Below are 26,609 nucleotides of genomic sequence, written 5' to 3'. Positions count from 1 at the left end.
GAATTTCTATCACCTTTTCATTCCACGATCTGTTGAACTTATGCTTGCTCCCTTAATTTAATGCCCATAATCGCATGTTTGAACGGTCAGCAGGCGTGACCAGAGCATTTGACAATACCAAACAAGTTTTTTGTAAACAACCCTACTGGTATATTTATTCCCCATGCATCAGGGGCAGGGTGGAAGTAAAGGGCTGCAGCTTTTGCTAATCACATAAAATGACTCGGTGTCAGGGAGGAGCCCCAGCTGCCTTTGGCCAGAACTGACCACATGGACTGGGCCCTCTCCAGTGCCAGTACGGTAACTCCGAGCAATGCTGACCTGAGCCTGGAGCCGGAGCAGGGTCGGTTCCTGTTACCGACACGGGGTCATAATGACTGGGCATGGATGTCCAACCGGGGAACCCATTGTCAAATTTCACCAAGAAACAATCACACCAAAGAATTTCGGGGAGAACTTGTCTGTATGACAAAAACCCATCAGCAAACAGAAATGACAACTTTTAAAATGAGAAATAAATCAATGTAAAAACAAACTTAGCACTGGATGAGTGAACCCTCTGACCCCAGGATGCACGGGATGCAAATGGTCCTATGATAAGGGAGGTGGTTTCACACAGTCTCCATGACTCTGTCAGTTTCTGGAGTGGAATGGGAGTGGTAATTGAGTGAACACAGTGAGGTGGAAGGGGTGCAGAGGTACTAACCTGAGGAGCACTGAATGCAGTCGGGACTTGCTGTCTTGGGCTTGAATTGTGTAGTGGTCACTCTCAGTTTCATCTCTGGTTCAAATCTGTGTTGTCTTGTGCACAATCATGTGTCATGGTTTCTGGCACTCTTGTCCCTCAAGGAGAAGAAAGAAAAAGTAAATTCAAGCAACACACAGAAAACGCTGGAGAAACACAGCAGGCCAGGCAGCATCTAAGACAAAGAGCAGAGCCGACGTTTCAGGCTGAGACCCTTCATCATGAAAGGAAACAAAAGAGAGGAAAAATATTCACTGGCTCACAACTAGACAACAACAGGAACATTTACATTTTGAGTCACAGCATGAGAAATCTTCTCTTTCGTTACTAATCTTTTTATTGATTTAGAGGAAACATATATGCAGACAAGGGGAGAATTATCTCAAATATGTATATCAGCAACCATATAAACAAAAGATGAAATAGATATTATCATAATCATACATAGTAATAAGCAAATATGCAATAGATAATAAAAAAGGACAACTAATTCTCCTCTTATACATTCATAAAGAGAGGAAACCTCACTCATCGTCCGACATGAAATTAATGAACATAAAGAGGGATACCTGAATGACCTTTTGCTGGATATTTGAACCATCTGTGTAGATATGGGAGAATCCATGATTTCTGCCCGTCTACATCTGTCTCCAGTCTCCAGCTGAGCAGATTTTAAATCCTATGGTGATGATGCATCTCATTATGATGTGTCCGCTGGAGTCATAATGTCACCTCTCCCGGAGGGGTCACACCTCAACATCTCCATATTTAGTGAAAGCCTTTGTCATTGCCTGGGTTACAATAACCTGATGAGGGTGAAAGAAATAACGTTTTCAGAATCAGAATCAGAATCAGGTTTATTATCAGCAGCATGGGACGTGAAATATGTTAACTTAGCAGCAGCGGTTCAATGCAATACATAATCCAGCAGAGAGAAATAATAAAGTGAAAATAGTAATAAATAAACAAGTAAATCAATTACGTAATCGTTAGTCTTACCCTTCCTGAAGTCCACAATCAGATCTTTCGTCTTACTAACGTTAGTGCCAGGGTGATGCTGTGGCACCACTCCACTAGTTGGCATATCTCACTCCTGTACGTCCTCTCGTCACCACCTGAGATTCTACCAGCAATGGTTGTATCATTAGTAAATTTATTGATAGTTTTGAGTTATGCCTGGCCGTACAGTCACGTGTATACAGAGAGCAGAGCAGTGGGCTAAGCACACACCCCTGAGGTGCGCCAGTGCTGATCGTCAACAATCCGCAAATTGCAATGGGTCCAGCTGCTTTCTGAGGCAGGAGTTCATTCTAGTCATAACCAGAGTTGCCGTGCATCTGATATCGTCTGCAACCTCAATCGAAATTGTCTCTTCCCCCTTGAAATAGCCCTCTGCAAATCATACCTGCTTTTCTGGTACAGGCCTGGGTTGCCAGACTTGAATGCCGCAGATCTGGCCTTCAGCAGACGACGTACCTCCTGGTTCATCCACAGCTTTTGGTTTGGGAATGTAGAGTAAGTCTTTGAAGGCACACACTCATCCACAAGAGTTTTAATGAAGTCGGTAACCACTGCAGCATATCATCCATATTCAACGGTGAAACCCTGAATACAGTCCAGTCCACCGATTCAAAGCAGTCCTGTAGGTGCTCCTGTGCTTCCCTTCTCCAAACTTTCTTGGTCCTCACTGCTGCTGCTGCAGTCTTCAGTCACTGCCTATACTCAGTGTGTAAAAGTACAGCTAGGTGATCAGACTTCACAAAATGAGGGTGTGGAATAGGACAGTAGGCATTCTTGATGGTGGTGTAGCAATGGTGACCTGGGGAATTGTAGAGGTGGTATTGGTCACTATCCCTGCCCCTTGTCCTGGATAAGGGAGATTCTGTGCTAAAATTGTGTTTGGAAGGTTTGAGACATTCGCCAACCTTGTCCATTCAGGGCACAGATTGTAAATAGTGTACCATTTGTGAGTGTCACACTCCTGGGGACTCTGGGCAAAGCTGTCAGTCATGGGTGAAAATGAGATATGAATCTGCCTCCACTACTGAGAGACGTTTGCATCCAGAACTTAAATATTTGAAGTGTAAAAATATTTTACCTTCCATCACTCCTAGTTTATTTAAAAAACATCTTCATTCTACAAGAACACAGACAAAATGCTGGAGGCATTCAGCAGGTCAGGCAGTATCTGTGGAGAAGAATAAACTGTTGATGTTTCATGCCAAGACCCTTCATTCTACACTCTCCTGTTCTTGACCCCACTGCTAATGTGAAGAGCTTCCCTGACAGCAGGTTGTCAGTGGAATAAGTGAAAGAGAATGTGAACGGGAATAGTTTGGAGGGAAATAGGTTTGGGAATGTGATTACCTCAGAGCCTGCATGGACTAAGACCAGAACACCATGGGACACAGGAGCAGAATCAGACCAATCAGCCCATTAAGTCTCCTAGAACGAGCTTATTGACTACAAGTGGGGGAAGCTATGAGCCAGTACTCATCAGTGATCAGAGTTGGAGAGGGTCAGAAAATTTCAATTCCTGGACATTTCCAACGATCTGTCCTGGGTCTCACAATTAAGTGCCATTACAAAGGAAGCATGGCAATACTTCTACTTTCTCAACGTTTGCTAAGATTTGTCATGTCATCTGAAACTTTGACAGGCTTATTGATATGTGATACCGATTATATTGACTGGCTGCAGCACGGCCTGGTACGGAAACACAAATGTACTTGAAAAGAAACACCGACAAAATCAATGGGTACAGCCCAGTCCATCGTAGTTAAAGCCCTCCCCAACACTGAGCACATCTACATGGAGTACTGTTGTAAGAAATAAGCATCCATCATCAAGGACCCCCACCATCCAGGCCATGCTCTCAGATTCCCCTAAAACATTTCATGTTTTGCCTTAAATCTATCACCTCTTGTTCTATTCTCACACAACCTGAGAGGAAAAAGCTTCTTCTGTATTATTAGGGGACTTAATATTGTAAGGGGACTTGCCAGAAGCTTACAAAATCAGGAGCAATCTGGATAAGGTGGTCAGTCATTGTCTTGTCTGTGTGTTCCACTACGCACTGACAGGAACAGCACGGTCAATTTGCAGAGCTTGTCACTGAGGGGATTGGCCTATGCATATAATTTTATTTTGCGTAACTGTCTGTTTGTTTGCAGTCCTGAATGAGGTGGTATGTTTTGTAATTTCGCCCCAGAGGATGTTTCATTTGACAGTAATTAAGCTAAGCTTGAACTTCAATTCTTTTTCCCAGGTTGTGGAGTCCAAAGCTGGATGGCACAGATAGAAGATAAGAGGGCAGAGTTTAAAAGAGAGCTGCATGGTAATTTCTTACACAGAGGATACTGAGTACTTGGAATGAGCTGCCAGGGAATTTTGTTGAGACGGTACAATTGCAATATTTAAGAAGCATTTGGATAGCTACAGGAAGGGAGTTTCTTGGAGGGCTATTGTTCAACCTGAGTAACTGGGACTAGCAGAGACAATACTGTGGTCCACATGGACGAGTTGCTCTAAACAGTCTGTTTCCATGCTGTATTGCTCTGTGACTCTTTTCAACCTTCCCCTATAACTCAGGTACTCAAGTCCCGGCAACATCCATGTCAATTTTCTTTCCCGTAGGTAGATGAGCAGAACTACTCACATTACTCCAGGTTCAGCCTCACCAACATCCCAGTTCATGTGATGCAACACTTGATATCCTTCCTCGCTGTCCACTCTGTTCCCAATCTTGACGTCATCCACAAAGTTGCTGATCAACTATCACCCAGATTATTAGTATAGATATCAAACAACAACAGACACAGCACTGATCCCTGTGGCACCAGTCACAAGCATCTAGACACAAATTTCTTGTTTAATCTTCAAAAAGCTTTAAGGTTGGTTAGACATGAACTACCATGCACGAAGCCACTTTGATTTTCCGTAAGTAAGCCCTGTCTATCCAAATACAGTAGATTCTGGTTTATTAGGGAACACTAATAAAGAGGTTATTATTATTAAGAGGTTGCCCAATTAAACAAATCTTCATGGAAATAGTTTAAAAAAGACAAACTACCATTTAACTGAGTAACAAACTGTATATTTAACTGAAGTACAGAATAAATTAGAACACTACCACTACGACTACAGTACTATAAAACTGTTTCATTCCTTGATCGTTATCGACAGTGGAATTCATTTCGAGTACTCTGCTGTGTTCTTTTCAATGACTGCAAATTAACAAAATCACCGCGGACACCAAGTGCAGATATGGACTGCCTTCATTGCCTTCTTGCGTGAAATAATATTGTAATCCAACAATAAATTTCTCAGCATCCAGTGTCATCACGGGCTCATGTTCAGATATGTCACCTTCATCACCAGGTGCACTGTCTGATGGCCACACAAGTGTCCGCGACTGACGCTGGTTACACCGACACTCTGCAGTAGTCTTCTGTCCGAATTCAGAGGCAGTGTCCTCAATAAACAAAGGAATCCTGATTAATTTCTTGATTTGCTTTTGTTGTTTCAGAGTTCTCCTTAATTAATGGCTGTCCCAATTAACCAGAATCCACTGTATTTATTCATCCTGCATTTAGAATGCCTTCCAATAATTTATCCATAAATAAATTAGCCTATCATTTGCTGGTTATTTCTTTGAATGTTTCTTGAACAACGTAACAACTTTAGATATCGTCCACTCTCCTGGCTCCTCACCCATGACTAAAGGTGGTTTAACTATTCCTGCCAAGGCTCCAGCAGTTTCACCATTAGCCTTCCACAATGTCCAAGGGAACACCTTGTCAGGCCCTACTGATTTATGCACCCTAGTTTGCCTCCAGACAGCCAGCCCTCCTCTTTTGTGACTAGATACGGTCTATGACTTCGCGAATTTTTACCTCAGGTCAACTACTTGTGTCTGTCTCCCAAGTAAATACCGATGAAAATCTCAATATCTCTCTCTCTCTCTCTCTCTCTCTCTCTCTCTCTCTATCTCTCTCTCTCTCTCTCTCCCCCCCACCCCCCCTCCCCCCCCCCCCATGGATAGATGACCATGCTGATCAAGCAGTGGACCAACTTTGTCTCTTGTTATTTTTTTGTTCTTAAGATGGCTAAAGAAACCCTTGGGACTTTCTTTCATCTTGCATTCAACTGCAACCTCAAGTCCTCTTTTATTCCTCATAATTCCTCTGCTGAGAAGTCTTTTGCATTTCTGAAACTCCTCAAGTGCCTCATTTGCATGAGTTGTATACAGCAGCCATCCTGTATTCCCTCTGTTGCTAGCTGCCTCTGGACTTTACGCAAAATGCATAAATTTATGTCATAATTTGAAATAATTCCTTCCATACAAAAGAGACAGAAGTTGACATGTCATGGTTGTGACAGTAGCAACATCAATAAATATGTAACAATTATTGGAAAAATAGCAAACTTAGAGGCTTAGAGGAGATTGTTTGACTGTTGCATTCAGCAGATGTGGAGGGTGGAAAGGGGTCCTCAGGAATATAGTTGACCACGTGGTTGCCTGATTTTATTCCTTTTTTATAAAAAGTTGACAAAAAACTTGGCACACATTTTGAGCAACTGCAAATAAGAGTGAATATTGCTGAAAGTTCACTGCCTTAAGTTTTAAAGAGGTTTTTCAGTCTAGTCTTTCATCTGGAATATATGTTATACATTTTAAATTACCTTTTCACACTTTTTTATCAAATTGAAATGATAATCTGTTGTCTGAGGACAACTGATTTTGTGGGTACTGGGCTATCATATAATCATATAATTTACAAAATTAAAAATAAACATATGAAAAAATGTTGCATTTGTGAAAAAGACCCTCAGATGATCAACCCTGATTATTTTAAATGAAAAAATGTTATTCATTTTCAACAGAATTAGCACTTTTCTTAATGGGAGATGTTTTCGCCGAAGTCTCAAGAATCAGTGTACTGCCAAGGAAGAGGCTGGAGAGCAAAGTGTTGGCCCGTGGAGGTCGGGTGTCGTGGCTTTGCAGGCTATTCACTCTGCAAAGTATACACCGCACTTGGAATCACGGGAGAGAGAGGAAGGAGAGCCATTTTTACCACCACAGGTGCAGCAGAGGAAGCGTCAAGATGGCTCTGGATAAAGAGGGCAGATCGGTGGGTTGCTGCCAGGACACAGGCCGGGGTCTGATCAACCCCGGTTGGGTCGCCCGGGCGAGGGTGTATGATGTTGAAAGACCTGAAACACCTGACGACCCCAGTTAACATCACTGATGATGTGCCCGAGCTTAGCATCATGCAGATGTTTCTGTAAGAACTAAGAAGAAGATTGGATGTTATATCGTTATATCATTCTCATTATTTATTGCTATTTATTTAAATCTGAATTTGCACAGTTTGTTTACAGTTCCTGGTGTTTACAGTTTACAGTTACTGTTCTATAGATGTGCACTGTGTTTCTCCTTAAGATTCATTTTCTTGCAGGCACTTACAGAAATGCAACATCTTCTTCTTTTCCAGCTCGTTTCTGCTGCGGGTTCTCACAAGTTTCCATCCTAGGTCCCATTCTTTTCTCCATATACATGCTTCCCCTCGGCCAAATCACCCAAAAATACGACATTTCCTTCTCGTGTTATGCTGATGACACACAGCTTTATCTCCCCTTGAAACAAAGGTCCAGTCAGATCTAGTCAGCCTCATGAATTGCCTTGAGGACATAAAGTGTGGGATGGCACAAAACTTCCTGCAGCTGAATGAAGGCAAGTCTGAGGTTGTCCTATTTGGCCCCCCTGACTCCATCAAAGTGATTGCCAACAGCCTTGATAACCTGTCCACCCTTTTCAAACCCCATGTCAAAAACCTTGGTGTGATATTTGATTCTGCCTTTAAGTTCGACAAGCAAGTTAATGCAGTAGTAAAAGCCAGCAGTAAAACCCCTTATTCTACTTCCAGCTCCCTCAGGTCGGCTGACTTGGGGCTCCTGGCTGTCCTGCCATCTAAACTTAAGCTCAGGGGTGACCGTGCCTTTGCTGTTGTAGCCCCTAAACTGTGGAACACCATTTCCCTCCCAATCAGATCTGCCCCCTCCATTGACTCTTCTAAATGCAGACTCAAAACTTACCTTTATCCACGAGCATTTGAATCGTCCTGATGTGGCTGATTTTTAGCTTGTGCCAAGGCTCATGTGTAGTTTATTTTCTGCCTATAAGCTTTGTGCCTTGTTGTTTCTATCTGTGTTTCTTGATTTGTGATTTTAGCTACCTGTTATGGTTTGTACAGCACTTTGGTCAACATGGGTTGTTTCTAAATCTGCTTTATAAATAAATTTGACTTGACTTGACTGGGGTGTAGGCCAACTGGTCTAGATGACTTATCTACCTACGACATTTCAGCTTCTCATTGGCAACGGTGATTACACTCACTTCTCCCCCTCGCTGGCAAAATTCTTATTCAGTTTGTTCACTATTCCTTTTTTCCCATTACTACCTCTCCAGTGTCATTTCCAGCACTCTAATGTCCACTCTGCCTTCATTTAACTCTTTCTACCTCTGGAAGAAAAGCTTTCGGCACCCTCTTTAATATTATTGGCTGGCTTACCTTCACATTTCATCCTTTCTCTCCTCATTGTTTTTCACTGGCTTTTGATGGTTTGTAAAGCTTCCCAATCATTCAGCTTCCCTCTCTTTTCTGCTACTACTCTATGCCCTCCTTTTTGATTCTATGCTGTCTCTGACTTCCCTTGTCAGCCACGCTTGCCTCATCCTCCCTTTAGAATACTTCAGCTTTGGGACGCATCTGCCCTCCACCATCTAAATTGCCCCAAAAACTCCAGTCATTGCTGCTCTGCTGTCATTCTGCCTAGTGTCCCATTCCCATCAACTTTGGCCAGCTCCTCTTGGATGAATCTGTCATTGCCGTTGACCCACTGTAACAGTGATACATTGGAGAGGGTGCAGAAGAGGTTCACCAGGATACAATCTGGATTAAAGACATAAGTTACTGTTTAAGGAGAGGGCAAACAAACTTGGGTATTTTCTAAGGAGTGGTGGAGCTGAGGGGAGAATGATAATGTGTGATAAGATTACGAGGGGCATAGATTGATAGCTGGTATCTTTCCGGCAACACACCCCTCCCCACCCCAGGGACAAACTGTCTAACAACAGAGGGCATTCATTTATTGAGATGAGGTGGAATTTCTTTACCCAGAGGGTGATGAATCTGAGCAATTCATTGGCACAGTTGGCTATATTTAAAACGGAGGTTGACATGTGCTTGATTAGACAGGGCGGAGAGGAAACATCAGAGAGAGATGGTCAAGCCAGGCAGATGGGACAGACTCAGGTGGGGCTTCTTGGCTGGCAAGGGGCAGTGGGACTGAACACCACTGTTTTCCACTCTCAGACATTCATTGAGACCATTTCTCATCAGTGCATGTTTTACAAACAACAGATTTCAAAGTTGAATTTCAAAGTAAATTTATTTTCCAAGTACATGAACCATATTCTATCAGACGATCCATTTTCTTGCATGTTCAAGAGCTCAACGTTCACCCCCAGCCCCGGGCAGGGAATGGGACCGATTCCAGAGGGGGGTGGTCTGGGCTGGGGTGGGTTATGGGGGTGTGTGGGGGGTGGGGTATGGGGGTGTGTGGGGGGTGGGGTATGGAGAGTATGGGGGGGTGGGGTGGGGTGGGGCATGTGGTGTATGGGGGGTGCGGTAGGGTGGGGTATGGGGGGGTGTCTGGGACCTCATGGGGGAACCCTCCCTACATCTTCCTCCCACCCACTCCTCCTCAGTCCCCCTCCCTCTACCCTCCCCTCCCCCCTCCCCACCCATCCATCCCCCACCTCCCCCTCCCCTCCCCTCCCCACCCCAACCCCCTCACCCTCCCCTCCTCCATCCGTCCCTATTCCTTCCCCTGCCCCCTCACCACCACATTCCCGTGCCCCTCCCTTACCCTCAACCCTCCCCTTCCCATTCTTCTCCATCCCCTCCACCCTTCCTCCTTCCCCTCTGCCTCCCTCCTCATCTCCCTCCGATCCCACTCCCAAACTTCCACCTTCCTTGCCTCTCTATCTCCCCTCAACCATCCACTTCCCCTCTCCCTTTACTTCTTCCCCCTCACTCCACGTCCACAGCAACACTCCTGCTCCTGCCCTCTACCTCACCCTCTCCTCAACCCTCTTCTTCCCCCTCCCATTCCTACCATCCTCCTACTCAGTCCCACTTGCCTTCCCCTCCTGTTCCTTCACCCACCCTCCCTCTCAACCTACCCCTTCCCCTCCTGTTTCCTCACCCACCCTCCCCCTCAACCTACTACTTCCTCTCACCTCCTTCCCGCTCCTCCTCACTCCCCCCTTCCACCCACTCTGCCCCCCACCCCCTCCATCCATCACCCCAACTGTATGTGCATTTGCAGGTGTGTGAGAGAGAGGAGAGGGTGCAGATAAGGCTGGAGGGGATGGGGAGGAATCAGAGGGGTGGGGAATGCGGTGGAGATGGACGGAGGAGGGGGAGGTGGGGAGGGTAGGTGTCTCACACACACAAAACACAAAAACACATACAGTTGAGGGGATGGAGGGTAGGGGAGGGAAGGAAGCTGAGAGGTTGGGAAGAGGGAATTGAGGTGAGGGAAGAGCAGAGGCAGGAGGGATGGAGAGAGAGGGAGAGGCAAGAGGAGGATGGGAGGGGAAGGGGAGAGTGAGGGAGGGGAGGGGAAGGGTGGGAGATGGGGAGGGGGAGGAATAGGGAGGGAGTGGTGGAGTGGAGGGGAAGGGGAGGAGGAGGGAGGAAAGGGTTAGAGGAGATGGGGGAGGGAGGGGGAGAGAGGTTCGGAGAGGGGAGAGGGAAGGGGAGTGGGGAGGAATGGGCAGGAGGAGGATGAAGGGAGGGCTCCCTGACAAGGTCCTAGGGGGGAAGGTGGGGAGGTAGATGGGGAAGTGTGTGGGAGGGGGAGGGAGGAAATGGCAGGGAGGGGTATGTGTATAGGAGAGGGAAGGGAAGAGGTGGGGTATGGAGGTGGAAGGAAAAGTTGAGGGGAGAGAGGGAGGAGAGACATGTGTGGGGGAGGGATGGAAGGGAGGGTGGGGAATGGGTCAGGGAGGAGGAGGGAGGTGCTCCCTCACTGGAGGAACCAGGCAGTCGCAGTGAGGACAGCCAGGACATGGGGCAGGGTGAACCTGAGGGAGGGAATGGAGAGGTGAGGAGGAAGGGTAGGGTGAGGCTGGGGGCCAAAAATATGGTGTCACTGGTGGAGCTACTCAGAGGCGCTCTGGGATTGATCAGCCACTCATCGTACAACAAAAACATCAGCTCGGGTAGATCCGAGCTGTTCTTCAGCTGATTGGTTGAGACAGAGCTGAAATTAGTCATCAAGCCAATCAGACTTGATTTCTGTTGTCTATCAAAGACCACTGGATCTGTGAAGATCCCAAACTTGATGCCATTTCATGAAGTTGTTGTGCTGTAGTTCAATGATGTGCCCAGTGAAGTCACCCACTGGAGTTCCTCATGTGGACCAATCAGTGAAGACACTGGCTGATGATGTGGAGGTGAGCCAATGGACGATGGCAGTCCACTGCAGCCAGTAGACAATGCTGTTGTTGGAGAAAGACCGATAGGTGAGAGCAGAAGAAGAGTCGATCACCACGGAGAAAGGCCAGTAGACAGTATGGACACTGGTGGAACCCATCACAGCCAAGGGCTCGGTCGTCAGTGTTGTCATTGTCCTGGAGCTGATCAGGAGACCAGTCTGGAAGGGTCAGTTGATGATCTGAATCTCCCCAGGACAATCACAGGACAATCTGGATGGACCTGTTGATGACAACACTATCTTTGAGCAAATTGCGTCAGCTGGTTTGAATAACCTGGAGGGAGCAGGGTAATGCACGGGGAGGGAGCAGAGGGAATGGGGAAGTGGTATTGGTGGCATCCTATTCTGAGCCAGTTCTATCTGCCTGTATTTGTCCCGTATCCCTTGAAACCATTCTTATTCATTTACCTGTCTGACTGTCTACAGTGTGAATAATTTTCTCCTGTGTCCTGATTAAACTTCTTGTTTTTCCTTAAACTTGTGCACTCCCAACCTGCCCAAACTCTGTCCATAACTCAGTCCTTCAAGTGCTGACAACAGTCTCGTAAATCTCCTCAGCACTCTTTGCGGCTGGACGGCATCTATGCTGTAGCAGAGCAAGCAAATCTGAATACAATATTCCAGGTGAGGCCTCACTAATGTCTTCATCAATTAGACCATAAGACCAAAAGACATAGGAGCAGAATGAGGCAACTCAGCATCCTGAGTCTGTTCTGTCATTCCATCATGGCTGAATGAGTATCCCTCTCAACCACACTGTACTCTCTTCTCCCTGGAACCTTTCATGCCATGACGAAGCAAGAACCAATCAACTTCCATTTTGAATATCTTCAAATACTTGGTGTCCACAGCCATCCGTGGCAATGGATTCCACAGATTCAATTCCTCCTTATCTCCGACCTAAATGGATGCCGTCTGGCCCCAGATCAGAAGGGATACAAAATATCCTTTTCACGTCCATTCTATCTAGACCTTTCGATATTCAATAGGTTTCTATGAGATCCAGCATCATCTGGCAAGTACGAGTCCAGAGCCATGAAACACTCCTCATATGTTAACCCTTTCATTGCTGGATCAATCTTGTGAACCTTCTCTGGAAACTCTCTAATGCCAGCACATCATTTCTCAGATAAGCGGCCCAAATCTGTTCACAATACTCCAAATTTGGTCTGACAAATGCCATATAAAGCCTCAGTACACATCTTTCCTTTTATATTCTAGTCCATTTGAAATGAATGCCAACGTTGCAGTTGCCTTCGTAACAATCGACTCAAACTTCAAGTTAACCTTTACGGAATCCTGCAGAAGTGCTTCCAAGGACCTTTACCCCTCTACTATTTAAAATTTTAAAATAGACGACACTGTAGCGGTGTGCTACACACAGCACTAGAATAACCACACGGAATCGGTGAGTTGGAGTTGCGATGAAAGAGATTTCTTCAAACTTCGCGGCCTGCTTTAAAGCCTTCCCGTTCCCGCCCTCCCTGGGTGGGACTACTGTGGGGAATGCATATTCCCAGACCCTTTCCGCGTGCGGGATTTCCCCCCTGCTGGTGAAGATGGCCTGGCGCCCTTTTTGCGGCCGGCCCTCTGCCTGCGCGCGTTGTAGTGAGCCGATTCGTGTGTGCTAGAAAGTGGGTCGCCACAACACCTTAATTCCTTCTACTGAAGTGCATGACCATTAGCCTCCCTACAGTATATTCCATCTACTACTTCTTTGCCTTTTCTCTCAATCTGTCCAAGTACTTCTGCAGACACCCTGCTTGCTGTTAAATACTTGCCCTTCCATCTACCTTTGTATTATCTGCAAAGCCAGATTCCTTTGTTTTTCCACAATCCTCATTACCCTCCCATTCACTGAACACCAGCTCGCTACATCAGAGACTTTCCTTTTCTATCTCCCATTGCAATTTATATCCCACATTCTGGCTACTGTTTGGGAGCCTGTATAAACTCCCATCAGAGACCTGGCAGTTTCTTAGTTCTAGCAACACGCCCCACCCCAAAGTTTCTGCAACTTCTATTCCTATGTCATCTCTCTATCAGGATTTGATCTTTTATTAACAACAATGCCTCCCCACTCCCTCTGCCTGTCCTTTCAACACAATCTGTATCCTTGGATGTGAAGCACCCAACCATGATCTTTAAGCAATGAACTCAGTGAAGCCAATAATGCCATCCCTGCCGATCTCTAAATAGGCCATTACCCCTGATCATTACCCAGTCCCACATATTCAAGACTTTTTGGTAAATTTAGCCAGAAAGATAATTTTTTGTAAAGTGTATTCGGTCAGGGTTTATCATCAGGTACCTGGGTGCTCTCACCATATTCCCAAAGATGCTGTTATCACCCCATTTGGCCTGTTTGAGTTTCTGTGCATGCCCTTTGGGCTGAAAAATGCAGCATAGACTTCCCAGCAACTCATGGACTGTGAGCTAAAACACTGACAGTGTTTCTTTTTGTTTACCTGGACAACACACAGCACTGTGCAAAAGGCACATCTATGTAGCAAGGGTGCCTGAAACTTCTGCACAATACTGTAAATTCATTAAAATAGGAGGTGGTTGGGCAACAGAAATAAGAGTGATTAGCTTTGTACCAGCTCAGGTGTATGAAGTGGTATTAAGTTGTGACTGGAAAGACATAATATACAGTACTGAGCAAGAGTCTGAGCACCATTGCTACAGATACATCTGTGTAAGACTTTTACACAGTACTGTAGCTGTCACCAGCGCATCCAAAACCGAACACTTATCACATCTCCACATACTTTTCTATTGCTTCAGCCATCTGTCAGTTTCTGGGGTGGAATGGGAGTGGTAATTGAGTGAACACAGTGAGCTGGAAGGGTTGCAGAGGTACTAACCTGAGGAGTACTGAATGCAGTCGGGACTTGCTGTCTTGGGCTTGAATTGTGTAGTGGTCACTCTCAGTTTCATCTCTGGTTCAAATCTGTGTTGTCTTGTACACAATCATGTGTCATGGCTTCTGGCACTCTTGTCCCTCAAGGAGAAGAAAGAAAAAGTAAATTCAAGCAACACACAGAAAACGCTGGAGAAACACAGCAGGCCAGTCAGCATCTAAGACAAAGAGCAGAGCCGACGTTTCAGGCTGAGACCCTTCATCATGAAAGGAAACAAAAGAGAGGAAAAATATTCACTGGCTTACAACTAGACAACGACAGGAACATTTACATTTTGAGTCACAGCATGAGAAATCTTTTCTTTCGTTATTAATCTTTTTATTGATTTAGAGGAAACATATATGCAGACAAGGGGAGAATTATCTCAGATGTGTATATCAGCAACCATATAAACAAAAGATGAAATAGGTATTATCATAATCATACATAGTAATAAGCAAATATGCAATATATAATAAAAAAGGACAACTAATTCTCCTCTTATCAATTCATAAAGAGAGGAAACCTCACTGATTGTCCGACATGAAATGAATGAACATAAAGAGAGATCCCTGAATGACCTGTCGCTGGATCTTTTGAACCATCTGTGTTGATACTTTTTTTCCCCAAAAGTACTTTATTCAGAACTGTTACAAAATAAAGTAATTTACATATATGAAAAAACATTTGTTGACTCTGAGTCCTTATTCAAAAAAGTTATTAACAATAAAATTATGCGTTGACTCTCTGTTCATTTACAAATGAAAGATGTTTACAATAAACCATTCATTTACCCTCAACCCTTGGTCAAGAGTTAAGACTTATTAACAATAAAATTATCAACCATAAAGGCAGGCGAAGGCTCTAATGCTTTCCCAGTTTAACAATTCCACCCACGCCTTGGGCACCCTGTTGATTATCTGTCCACACCGCTGTGAGGATAGGTCTCCTCCCCACCCAACCCAAGCCCTCCCACTCCCACGGGTGATGAACGTTAAACTGCGGTCCTTCCCCACCGGGCCTTCGCGGTGGCTGCACCAAGCTTGAGTGCATCCCTCAGCACGTACTCCTGCAGAAGAGAGTGAGCCAGTCGGCAGCATTCAGTCACAGACATCTCCGTCAGCTGGCAGACCACCAAGTTTCAGGCAGACCAAAGCGCGTCTTTCACCGAATTGATGATCTGCCAGCAGCACCGGATGTTTGTCTCCATGTGCGTTCCCGGGAATAGCCCGTAGATCACGGAGTCCTCGGTAGCCCAACTGCTGGGCATGCATCTTAGTACTGTCCCTTCCATTCTCTTCCACACCTTCTTCACGAACCCACAATGTGCAAAGAGGTGAGCCACCGACTCCACCCCATTACAGTCCTCCCATGGGCAGTGGGGTGTGGAGGAACCGGTCCGGGCGTACAGGAGGGATCTGACTGGGAGGGCCCCTCTCACCGCCAGCCAGGCGAGGTCTTTGTGCCTGTTGGTGAGGTCTGGCGTTGAGTCATTTTCCCAGATGAACTGGACCGTCTGCTCAGGGAATCACCCCACTGAATCCATCTCGTCCTTCTCCTGCAGTGCCTGCAGGACATTACGTGCCAACCACTGTCTAATGGCCTTGTGGTCAAATGCGTTGACCTTGAAGAAGTTTTCCATGAAGAACAGGTAAGGAGGCAACGACCAGCTGACTGGGGCGTTGCATGGGAAAGGGACCAGACCCATCCTTCGAATCCTTCGTAGCCAGGGCAACAGGTAAAACCTGGGCACATAGTAGTACTTTGTGCCCACGTATCTGGGATCCACGCACAACCTGATGCAGCCACACACGAAGCTGGCCATCAGGGTGAGGGTGACATTGGGGACGTTCTTGCCCCTGTTGTCCAGGGACTTGTGCATGACGGTCTGTCTCACCCGCTCCATCTTGGATCCCCAGATGAATCTGAAGACGGCTCGGGTGATTTCCGAGCTGCAGGAACGGGTGACGGGCCACACCTGCGCCAAGTACAGCAGCACTGAGAGCACCTCACAACTGATGACCAGGTTCTTGCCCGTTATCGAAAGGGAGCGCCCTCCCCACAGTCCCAGTTTCTGTTTCACCTTGGCAGTCTGCTCCCGCCAGTTCTTGCTGCATGCCTCAGCCCCTGTGAACCAGATCCCCAACGCCTTCACGTGGTCAGACCTGATAGTGAAGGGGACGCTGGATCAGTCGTGCCAGTTGCCAAGGAGCATGGCTTCGCTCTTCGTGTGGTTGACCCTGGCCCCCGACGCCAGCTCAAACTGTTCGCAGATGCCAATCAACCTGCGAACTGACTTCGGATCAGAGCAGAAGATGGTCTGTCGACCCACCATCAAAAGTCACTGCTATGATGGACTTTCCACTGCACCCCCACCCCCCAAAAAATACTGCAAGTGATGTTTGTTTAGGTGAATTTCTATCACCTTTTCATTCCACGATCTGTTGAACTTATGCTTGCTCCCTTAATTTAATGCCCATAATCGCATGTTTGAATGGTCAGCAGACGTGACCAGAGCATTTGACAACACCAAACAAGTCTTTTGTAAACAACCTGACTGGTATATTTATTCCCCATGCATCAGGGGCAGGGTGGAAGTAAAGGGCTGCAGATTTTGCTAATCACATAAAATGACTCGCTGTCAGGGAGGAGCCCCAGCTGCCTTTGGCCAGAATTGACCACATGGACTGGGCCCTCTCCAGTGCCAGTACGGTAACTCCGAGCAATGCTGACCTGAGCCTGGAGCCGGAGCAGGGTCGGTTCCTGTTACCGACGTGGGGTCATGATGACTGGGCATGAATGTCCAACCGGGGAACCCATTGTCAAATTTCACCAAGAAACAATCAGACGGAAGAATTTCGGGCAGAGCTGGTCGGGATGACAAGCACCGATCAGCACACAGAAATGACAACTTTTAAAATGAGAAATAAATCAATGTAAAAACAAACTTAGCACTGGATGAGTGAACCCTCTGACCCCAGGATGCACGGGATGGAAATGGTCCTGTGATAAGAGAGGTGGTTTCACACAGTCTCCATGACTCTGTCAGTTTCTGGGGTGGAATGGGAGTGGTAATTGAGTGAACACAGTGAGCTGGAAGGGGTGCAGAGGTACTAACCTGAGGAGCACTGACTGCCGTCGGGACATGCTGTCTTGGGCTTGAATTGTGTAGTGGTCACTCTCAGTTTCATCTCTGGTTCAAATCTGTGTTGTCTTGTGCACAATCATGTGTCATGGCTTCTGGCACTCTTGTCCCTCAAGGAGAAGAAAGAAAAAGTAAATTCAAGCAACACACAGAAAACGCTGGAGAAACACAGCAGGCCAGGCAGTATCTAAGACAAAGAGCAGAGCCGACGTTTCAGGCTGAGACCCTTCATCATGAAAGGAAACAAAAGAGAGGAAAAATATTCACTGTCTTACAACTAGACAACGACAGGAACATTTACATTTTGAGTCACAGCATGAGAAATCTTTTATTTAGTTAGTAATCTTTTTATTGATTTAGAGGAAACATATATGCAGACAAGGGGAGAATTATCTCAAATGTGTATATCAGCAACCATATAAACAAAAGATGAAATAGGTATTATCATAATCATACATAGTAATAAGCAAATATGCAATATATAATAAAAAAGGACAACTAATTCTCCTGTTATACATTCATAAAGAGAGGAAACCTCACTCATCGTCCGACATGAAATGAATGAACATAAAGAGAGATACCTGAATGACCTTTTGCTGGATATTTGAACCATCTGTGTCGATATGGGAGAATCCATGATTTCTGCCCGTCTACATCTGTCTCCAGTCTCCAGCTGAGCAGATTTTAAATCCTATGGTGATGATGCATCTCATTATGATGTGTCCGCTGGAGTCATAATGTCACCTCTCCCGGAGGGGTCACACCTCAACATCTCCATATTTAGTGAAAGCCTTTGTCATTGCCTGGGTTACAATAACCTGATGAGGGTGAAAGAAATAACGTTTTCAGAATCAGAATCAGAATCAGGTTTATTATCAGCAGCATGGGACGTGAAATATGTTAACTTAGCAGCAGCGGTTCAATGCAATACATAATCCAGCAGAGAGAAATAATAAAGTGAAAATAGTAATAAATAAACAAGTAAATCAATTACGTAATCGTTAGTCTTACCCTTCCTGAAGTCCACAATCAGATCTTTCGTCTTACTAACGTTAGTGCCAGGGTGATGCTGTGGCACCACTCCACTAGTTGGCATATATCACTCCTGTACGCCTTCTCATCACCACCTGAGATTCTACCAGCAATGGTTGTATCATTAGTAAATTTATAGATAGTTTTGAGTTATGCCTGGCCGTGCAGTCACGTGTATACAGAGAGCAGAGCAGTGGGCTAAGCACACACCCCTGAGGTGTGCCAGTGCTGATCGTCAGCAATTTGCAAATTGCAATGGGTCCAGCTGCTTTCTGAGGCAGGAGTTCATTCTAGTCATAACCAACCTCTCAAAGCATTTCCTCACTGTAGATGTGAGTGCTACTGGGCGATAGTCATTATGCAGCCCACATTATTCTTCACAGGCACTGCTATAACTGTTGCCATTTTGAAGCAACTGGGAACTTGTGTCTGTAGCAGGTGAGAGGTTGAAAATGTGCTTGAATACTCCCGCTACTTGGTTGGCACAGGTTTTCAGAGGCTTACCAGGTACTCCATCGAGAGTTTCTGCCTTGCGAGGGTTCACTCTCTTTAAAGACAGTCTAACGTCGGCCTCTGAGACAGAGATCACAGGGTTATCAGGTGCAGCAGGGATCTTCACAGCTGTAGGTGTGTTCTCCTTTTCAAAGCACGCATAGAAGGCGTTGAGTTCATCTGGTAGTGAAGCTTCGCTGCCATTCATACTATTGAGTCTTGCTCTGTAAGGACTAATGTCTTGCAAACCCTGCCAGAGTTGCCGTGCATCTGATATCATCTCCAACCTCATTCGAAATTGTCTCTTCACCCTTGGAATAGCCCTCTGCAAATCATACCTCCTTTTCTGGTACATGCCTGGGTTGCCAGACTTGAATGCCACAGATCTGGCCTTCAGCAGACGACGTACCTCCTGGTTCATCCACGGCTTATGGTTTGGGAATGTAGAGTAAGTCTTTGAAGGCACACACTCATCCACAAGAGTTTTAATGAAGTCGGTAACCACTGCAGCATATCATCCATATTCAACGATGAAACCCTGAATACAGTCCAGTCCACCGATTCAAAGCAGTCCTGTAGGTGCTCCTGTGCTTCCCTTGTCCAAACTTTCTTGGTCCTCACTGCTGCTGCTGCAGTCTTCAGTCACTGCCTATACTCAGGGAGTAAAAGTACAGCTGGGTGATCAGACTTCACAAAATGAGGGTGTGGAATAGGATGGTAGGCATTCTTGATGGTGGTGTAGCAATGGTGACCTGGGGAATTGTAGAGGTGGTATTGTTCACTGTCCCTGCCCCTTGTCCTGGTTAAGGGAGATTCTGTGCTAAAATTGTGTTTGGAAGGTTTGAGACATTCGCCAACCTTGTCCATTCAGGGGCACAGATTGTAAATAGTGTACCATTTGTGAGTGTCACACTCCTGGGGACTCTGGGCAATGCTGTCAGTCATGGGTGAAAATGAGATATCAATCTGCCTCCACTATTAAGAGACGTTTATATCCAGACCTTAAATATTTGAAGTGTAAAAATATATTACCTTCCATCACTCCTAGTTTATTTACCAAACATCTTCATCCTACAAGAACGCAGACAAAATGCTGGAGGCATTCAGCAGGTCAGGCAGTATCTGTGGAGAGGAATAAACTGTTGATGTTTCATGCCAAGACCATTCATTCTACATTCTCCTGTTCTTGACCCCACTGCTAATGTGAAGAGCTTCCCTGACAGCAGGTTGTCAGTGGAATAACTGAAAGAGAATGTGAACAGGAATAGTTTGGAGGGAAATAGGTTTGGGAATGTGATTACCTCAGAGCCTGCATGGACTAAGACCAGAACACCATGGGACACAGGAGCAGAATCAGACCAATCAGCCCATTAAGTCTCCTAGAACGAGCTTATTGACTACAAGTGGGGGAAGCTATGAGCCAGTACTCATCGGTGATCAGAGTTGGAGAGGGTCAGAAAATTTCAATTCCTGGACATTTCCGACGATCTGTCCTGGGTCTCACAATTAAATGCCATTACAAAGGAAGCACGACAATACTTCTACTTTCTCAACGTTTGCTAAGATTTGTCATGTCATCTGAAACTTTGACAGGCTTATTGATATGTGATACAGATTATATTGACTGGCTGCAGCACGGCCTGGTACGGAAACACAAATGTACTTGAAAAGAAACGCCGACAAAATCAATGGGTACAGCCCAGTCCATCGTAGTTAAAGCCCTCCCCAACACTGAGCACATCTACATGGAATACTGTTGTAAGAAATAAGCATCCATCATCAAGGACCCCCACCATCCAGGCCATGCTCTCAGATTCCCCTAAAACATTTCATGTTTTGCCTTAAATCTATCACCTCTTTTGTTCTATTCTCACACAACCTGAGAGGGAAAAGCTTCTTCTGCATTATTAGGGGACTTAATATTGTAAGGGGACTTGACAGAAGCTTACAAAATCAGGAGCAATATGGATAAGGTGGTCAGTCATTGTCTTGTCTGTGTGTTCATCTACGCAGTGTCAGGAACAGCACGGTCAATTTGCAGAGCTTGTCACTGAGGGGATTGGCCTATGCATATAATTTTATTTTGCGTAACTGTCTGTTTGTTTGCAGTCCTGAATGAGGTGGTATGTTTTGTAATTTTGCCTCAGAGGATGTTTCATTTGACAGTAATTAAGCTGAGCTTGAACTTAAATTCTTTTTCCCAGGTTGTGGAGTCCAAAGCTAGATGGCACAGATACAAGATAAGAGGGCAGAGTTTAAAAGAGAGCTGCATGGTAATTTCTTACACAGAGGATACTGAGTACTTGGAATGAGCTGCCAGGGAATTTTGTTGAGACGGTACAATTGCAATATTTAAGAAGCATTTGGATAGCTACAGGAAGGGAGTTTCTTGGAGGGCTATTGTTCAATAGGAGTAACTGGGACTAGCAGAGACAATACTGTGGTCCACATGGACGAGTTGCTCTAAACAGTCTGTTTCCATGCTGTATTGCTCTGTGACTCTTTTCAACCTTCCCCTATAACTCAGGTACTCAAATCCCGGCAACATCCATGTCAAATTTCTTTCCCATAGCTAGATGAGCAGAACTACTCACATTACTCCAGGTTCAGCCTCACCAACATCCCAGTTCATGTGATGCAACACTTGATATCCTTCCTCGCTGTCCACTCTGTTCCCAATCTTGATGTCATCCACAAAGTTGCTGATCAATTATCACCCAGATTATTAGTATAGATATCAAACAACAACAGACACAGCACTGATCCCTGTGGCACCAGTCACAAGCATCTAGACACTAATTTCTTGTTTAATCTTCAAAAAGCTTTAAGATTGGTTAGACATGAACAACCATGCACGAAGCCACTTTGATTTTCCGTAAGTAAGCCCTGTCTATCCAAATACAGTAGATTCTGGTTTATTAGGGAACACTAATAAAGAGGTTATTATTATTAGGAGGTTGCCCAATTAAACAAATCTTCATGGAAATAGTTTAAAAAAGACAAACTACCATTTAACTGAGTAACAAACTGTATATTTAACTGAAGTACAGAATAAATTAGAACACTACCACTACGACTACAGTACATTAAAACTGTTTCATTCCCTGAACGTTATCGACAGTGGAATTCATTTCGAGTACTCTGCTGTGTTCTTTTGATTGACTGCAAATTAACAAAATCACCGCGGACACCAAGTGCAGATATGGACTGCCTTCATTGCCTTCTTGTGTGAAATAATACTGTAATCCAACAATAAATTTCTCAGCATCCAGTGTCATCACGGGGTCATGTTCAGATGTGTCACCTTCATCACCAGGTGCAGTGTCTGATGGCCACACAAGTGTCCGCGACTGACGCTGGTTACACCGACACTCTGCAGTAGTCTTCTGTCAAATTCAGAGGGCTTATTTTAGAAAGGATATACTGACATTGGAGAGAGTTCAGACAAGATGAATGAGAATGATTCCAGAAATGAAAGGGTTACCGTATGAGGAACGTCTGGCAGCTCTTTGGCTATATTCTAGTGAGTTCAGGAGAATGCAGGGGGATCTCATCGAAACATTTTGAGTGTTGAAAGGTCTGAAAGACCTGTACAGATTAGATATGGCTGTATAATCACATTTGGCCTTTCTGAGTTTCTGTGCATGCCGTTTGGGCTGAAAAATGCAGTACAGTCTTCCAGTAGCTGATGGACTCTGCGTTAAAAACTTAGATTTTCTTTTTGTTCAACTGGATGACATAATTGTTACCAATACATCCAAATCCAAACTTGAACCTCATCTCTGCACAGGTTACAAGCACTAAAGCCAACACAGGTTGATTACGAACCACGCAAAATACCAGTTTGGGTTATTAGCCATTGACTTTGTCAGCCATCACATCTCTGCAGAAGGTGCAAAACCACTCCCATTAAAAGAAGCTGTTATTATGCATTTCCCCTGCCCCACACTACTGAAAAACTACAGGACTTTCTAGGGATGGTAAATTTCTATTCCAGCTTCTTTCTACAAGCCTCAGAACTTACGTATGCTCCACTGTAAGGAGTGTTTAAAGGCAACATCCCTAATCATGTGCTTGACTGGTCTGCCACTTTTTTGCTATTCTTCCAAATTGTCTAAGTTCTGCTGCAATCGCATTGCTTCCTCAGCACTACCTACCTCTGCACCTATCTTAATATCATCCACAAACTTTGTCACAAAGCCACCAATTGCATTATCCATGTCATTGACAAACAATCCGAAAAGTTGTGGTCCCAAAATGACCCCTGTAGAACAGCAAGAGTCACCAGCAGCCAAACAGAAAAATGCCCCTTTTATTTCCACTCGCTGCCTCCAGCCTGTCAGCCATTTCATGGGAGAAAGGGAGGGAGGAGGGATGCCGGTGGGGGTGGGGGTGACTATATTTGAAGCCTCTGCATGTTGCTCTTGTTCATCTCCAGTTGCTGCTCACTCAGTGTGACTGTTGGCATCACGGTAATCCTTCTTACAAGTGCCATTCTTCACCAGCGACTCAGTTTGGAGGAGTGCCTGACCTAGGTAGTGTGGCTGTGGTTTCATACTTTTTCATGATCGACTGCACTGAGCTCCAAGGTGTGTTCAGTGCCTTTGAGATACTCATGTACCATTCCCCAGATTTGTGCTGCCCTTTCCTCAGTTCCCTGACTTGTCTTGAATGCTCCTTTGTCTTCATTTTGGTTTGGTCTGTTTGAAGTCTATCATACAGCTGGACCTGACAGAGTGATGGGATTTTATTCTTATGAATTCACTGGTCCTACAATATTCTGCATTGACAAATTAGGTGAGTTGGTGAGATCACAAATGGCACCTGAGGAAAGTGATTTTGGTAATTACAAAGGAAGGGATGAATGCTTTATCAGACTCACAAGTTTGGTTTAATTTTTAGCAGATTGTTGAGAAAGTTTAGAATTTTTCTTTTGATTTGATATGATGCCCAATGTTTTGTCGATTAGGTCAATAAATTGTACCTCAAAATATTTAGAAAATGACAGAGTAAAACTTAAAAATACTGTGGTTGTGGGGACTGAGTACTATTTCAAGGCACTGTATTTCACCTTAAGATTCATTTTCTTGCAGGCATTTACAGGAAGATGCAGAAATTCAGCAGAATTTATGAAAAGCTTCCCATAAAGACTTACAAACAACCAAAGTGCAAAAGACAAACTGTGCAAGAAATTATACTGAGAACATGAATTGTAAAACGTTCTTGAGAGTGAGACATTCCTGGGATCATTCTTGTGAACCTCCTCTGGTCATTTTGCAGTATAGATAAGGGGCCGAAAACAGCAGACAATACTCCAAGTGTCTCCAACTACTGTGAATCCTCATCCTTAATAATGGATTACCACATTTTACCAACCACTGAAGTCAGGATTACTGGCTTATAATTTCTTGCATTTTGCCTCCCTCCTTTCATCAAAGTGGAGTGACCTTTGGGTTTTCCATTCCTCCAAAAATATTCCAGAATCTCATGATTCTTGAAGGGTCATGACAAATGCCTGCACAAGCTCCTCAACGACATCTATCAGATCCGAGGATTGTAGTCAATCTGTTCCAGGTGACTTATCTACCATCAGACTTCAGCTTTCCAAGCAAGTTCTCCTCAGTAATAGATCATTACTAATGCTTCCTTATAAATCATCGTTCCCCTGTTGGGACCCTGCACTCCCACCTTCCTGCTGCCAACACCCTGTAGATCCACATCTCCTTCCCTGGATGCTGAGGACCCTCACTCACACCCACTCTCTCAGCTGAATTTCAACCAGCTACACAACATCAACAACGGTGACAGCACCTCCTTGTCTCAATCAATGCTATGGACACCTTCATCCCCTCATTGCTGTGCTGCACCATCTCCAACCCTGTCAGTAAGCAGAACACAGTGGCAACCTGAAGCGGAGCAGTAGTGCAGTTCTGCCCTGTTCATGTCTAGGATGGGGACAGAGGGAAGGGAGGGGAAAAAGGGTCTCTCTGGGTCAATCCCATTCTACATGGGAATGGTCAGGATGGGGTGTCAGTAATGTCTACCTGAGTCTTTCCCACTCTCATGGACGATGGATAGTTTGGGCGTGGGAAATGTCTGCCTGGGTCTATTCCATTCTCACTGGGGAAGGGTCAGGTTGGAGAATGTCTGCCATGGAGTCCCATTCTCACTGGAGACAGGTCTGCATTGGAAATGTCTGCCTGAGTCTTTCCTACACTCACTGAGGATGGGCAGTGTGGGGGCGGGGATTGTCTGCCTGGGTCTTTTGTCACTCTCACGGAGAAGGGTCAGGGTTGGGAATAACTGAATGGGTTTGTCTCGCTCTAAATGGGGATGTGTCAGGGTGGGAAATGTCTGCCTGGGGTTGTCCTTCTCTCACTGGGGATGGGTCAGAGTTGGGTAGGTAATGTCTGTCAGGGTCTGTCCCAGTCTCAGAACACAGGAGCATGGTGACAGTCAGGAAGGGGACAGGGGTTAAACAGCCAGTGCAGACTAAACCTTTGGTCACTTGCCCTCAACAACATCTTTGGTTACTGTTCGGGGCATGAGTAAGCAGAGAAAAGTCACAATGGTCAGGTCTCTGACACTGAGTCTCTCTCTGAGACTCAGAAGGGAAGGAGGTTGAAGAGGCAAGCTGTGGTGATTGGGGGTTCGTTCGTTAGGTTAACAGACAGGAAGTTCTGTGGGCGAGTATGAGATTCCCAGATGGTATGTTGCCTCCCAGGGGCCAGGGTTCAGTACACCTCAGATCGAGTCCTTAGCTTTCTCAAGAGGGAGGGTGAGCAGCCAGAGGTCATGGTTCATGTAGGTACCAAGTGATGAGGTTCTGCAAAGTGAATTCATGGAGTTAGGTGCGATGTTAAAGGGCAGGATGTCCAGGTTTGTGATCTCAGGATTGACACCTTTTCCACATGCTAGTGAGGCCAAAAATAGGAAGATCATATAGTTCAACTCATGGTCAAGGAGTTGGCGGAGGAGGGATAGCATTAGATTTTTTGAATTATTGGGCTGTCTTCCAAGGAACTTGCAACTTGTAGAGAAAAAAACCATTTGCAAGTGAACTGGAAGGGGACTGATATCCTAGTGGCAAGGTTTGCTCGTGCTTCATGGGCGATTTAAACAGATGTTGCAAGGTGGTGGGAACCAGAGTGCAGAACAAATATTGGTGTGGTTTTGGGATTCTGTTATTTCAGACACAACAGAGGGGGAGGGTTGTTAGTAGTCAGGAACTGATTCGGGATGATCAGCACAGCTTTGTGTGTGGTAGGTTGTCTGACTAATTTTTTAGAGCTTTTTGAGGAAGTTATCAGGAAGGTTGATGAAGGCAAGGTAGTGAATGTTATTTGCATGGACTTTAGCAAGGTTCTTGATGAGGTCTTGCAAGGGATATTGGTCTAGAAGATCCGGTTGCTCGGCATTCAAGATGAGGTAGTAAATAGGATTAGACTTTGCCTTTGTGGAATAAGCCAGAGAGGGGATGGAACTGGACTCTCAGATGGTGGTGTCTGAAAAGTGGATGTTGTCCAAATTGCATGCCATCTTGGACAATGTCTCCCATCCACTACATAATGTACTGGTTGTGCACAGGAGTACATTCAGCCAGAGACTCATTCCACCGAGATGCAACACAGAGTATCATAGGAAGTCATTCCTGCCTGTGGTCATCAAACTTTACAACTTCTCCCTTGGTGGGTCAGACACCCTGAGCCTATAGGCTGGTCCT

This window comes from Mobula birostris, chromosome 4 (assembly GCF_030028105.1).
Source record: "Mobula birostris isolate sMobBir1 chromosome 4, sMobBir1.hap1, whole genome shotgun sequence".
NCBI classification, from domain to species: Eukaryota; Metazoa; Chordata; class Chondrichthyes; order Myliobatiformes; family Myliobatidae; genus Mobula; species Mobula birostris.
This window is presented reverse-complemented; position numbering follows the sequence as displayed.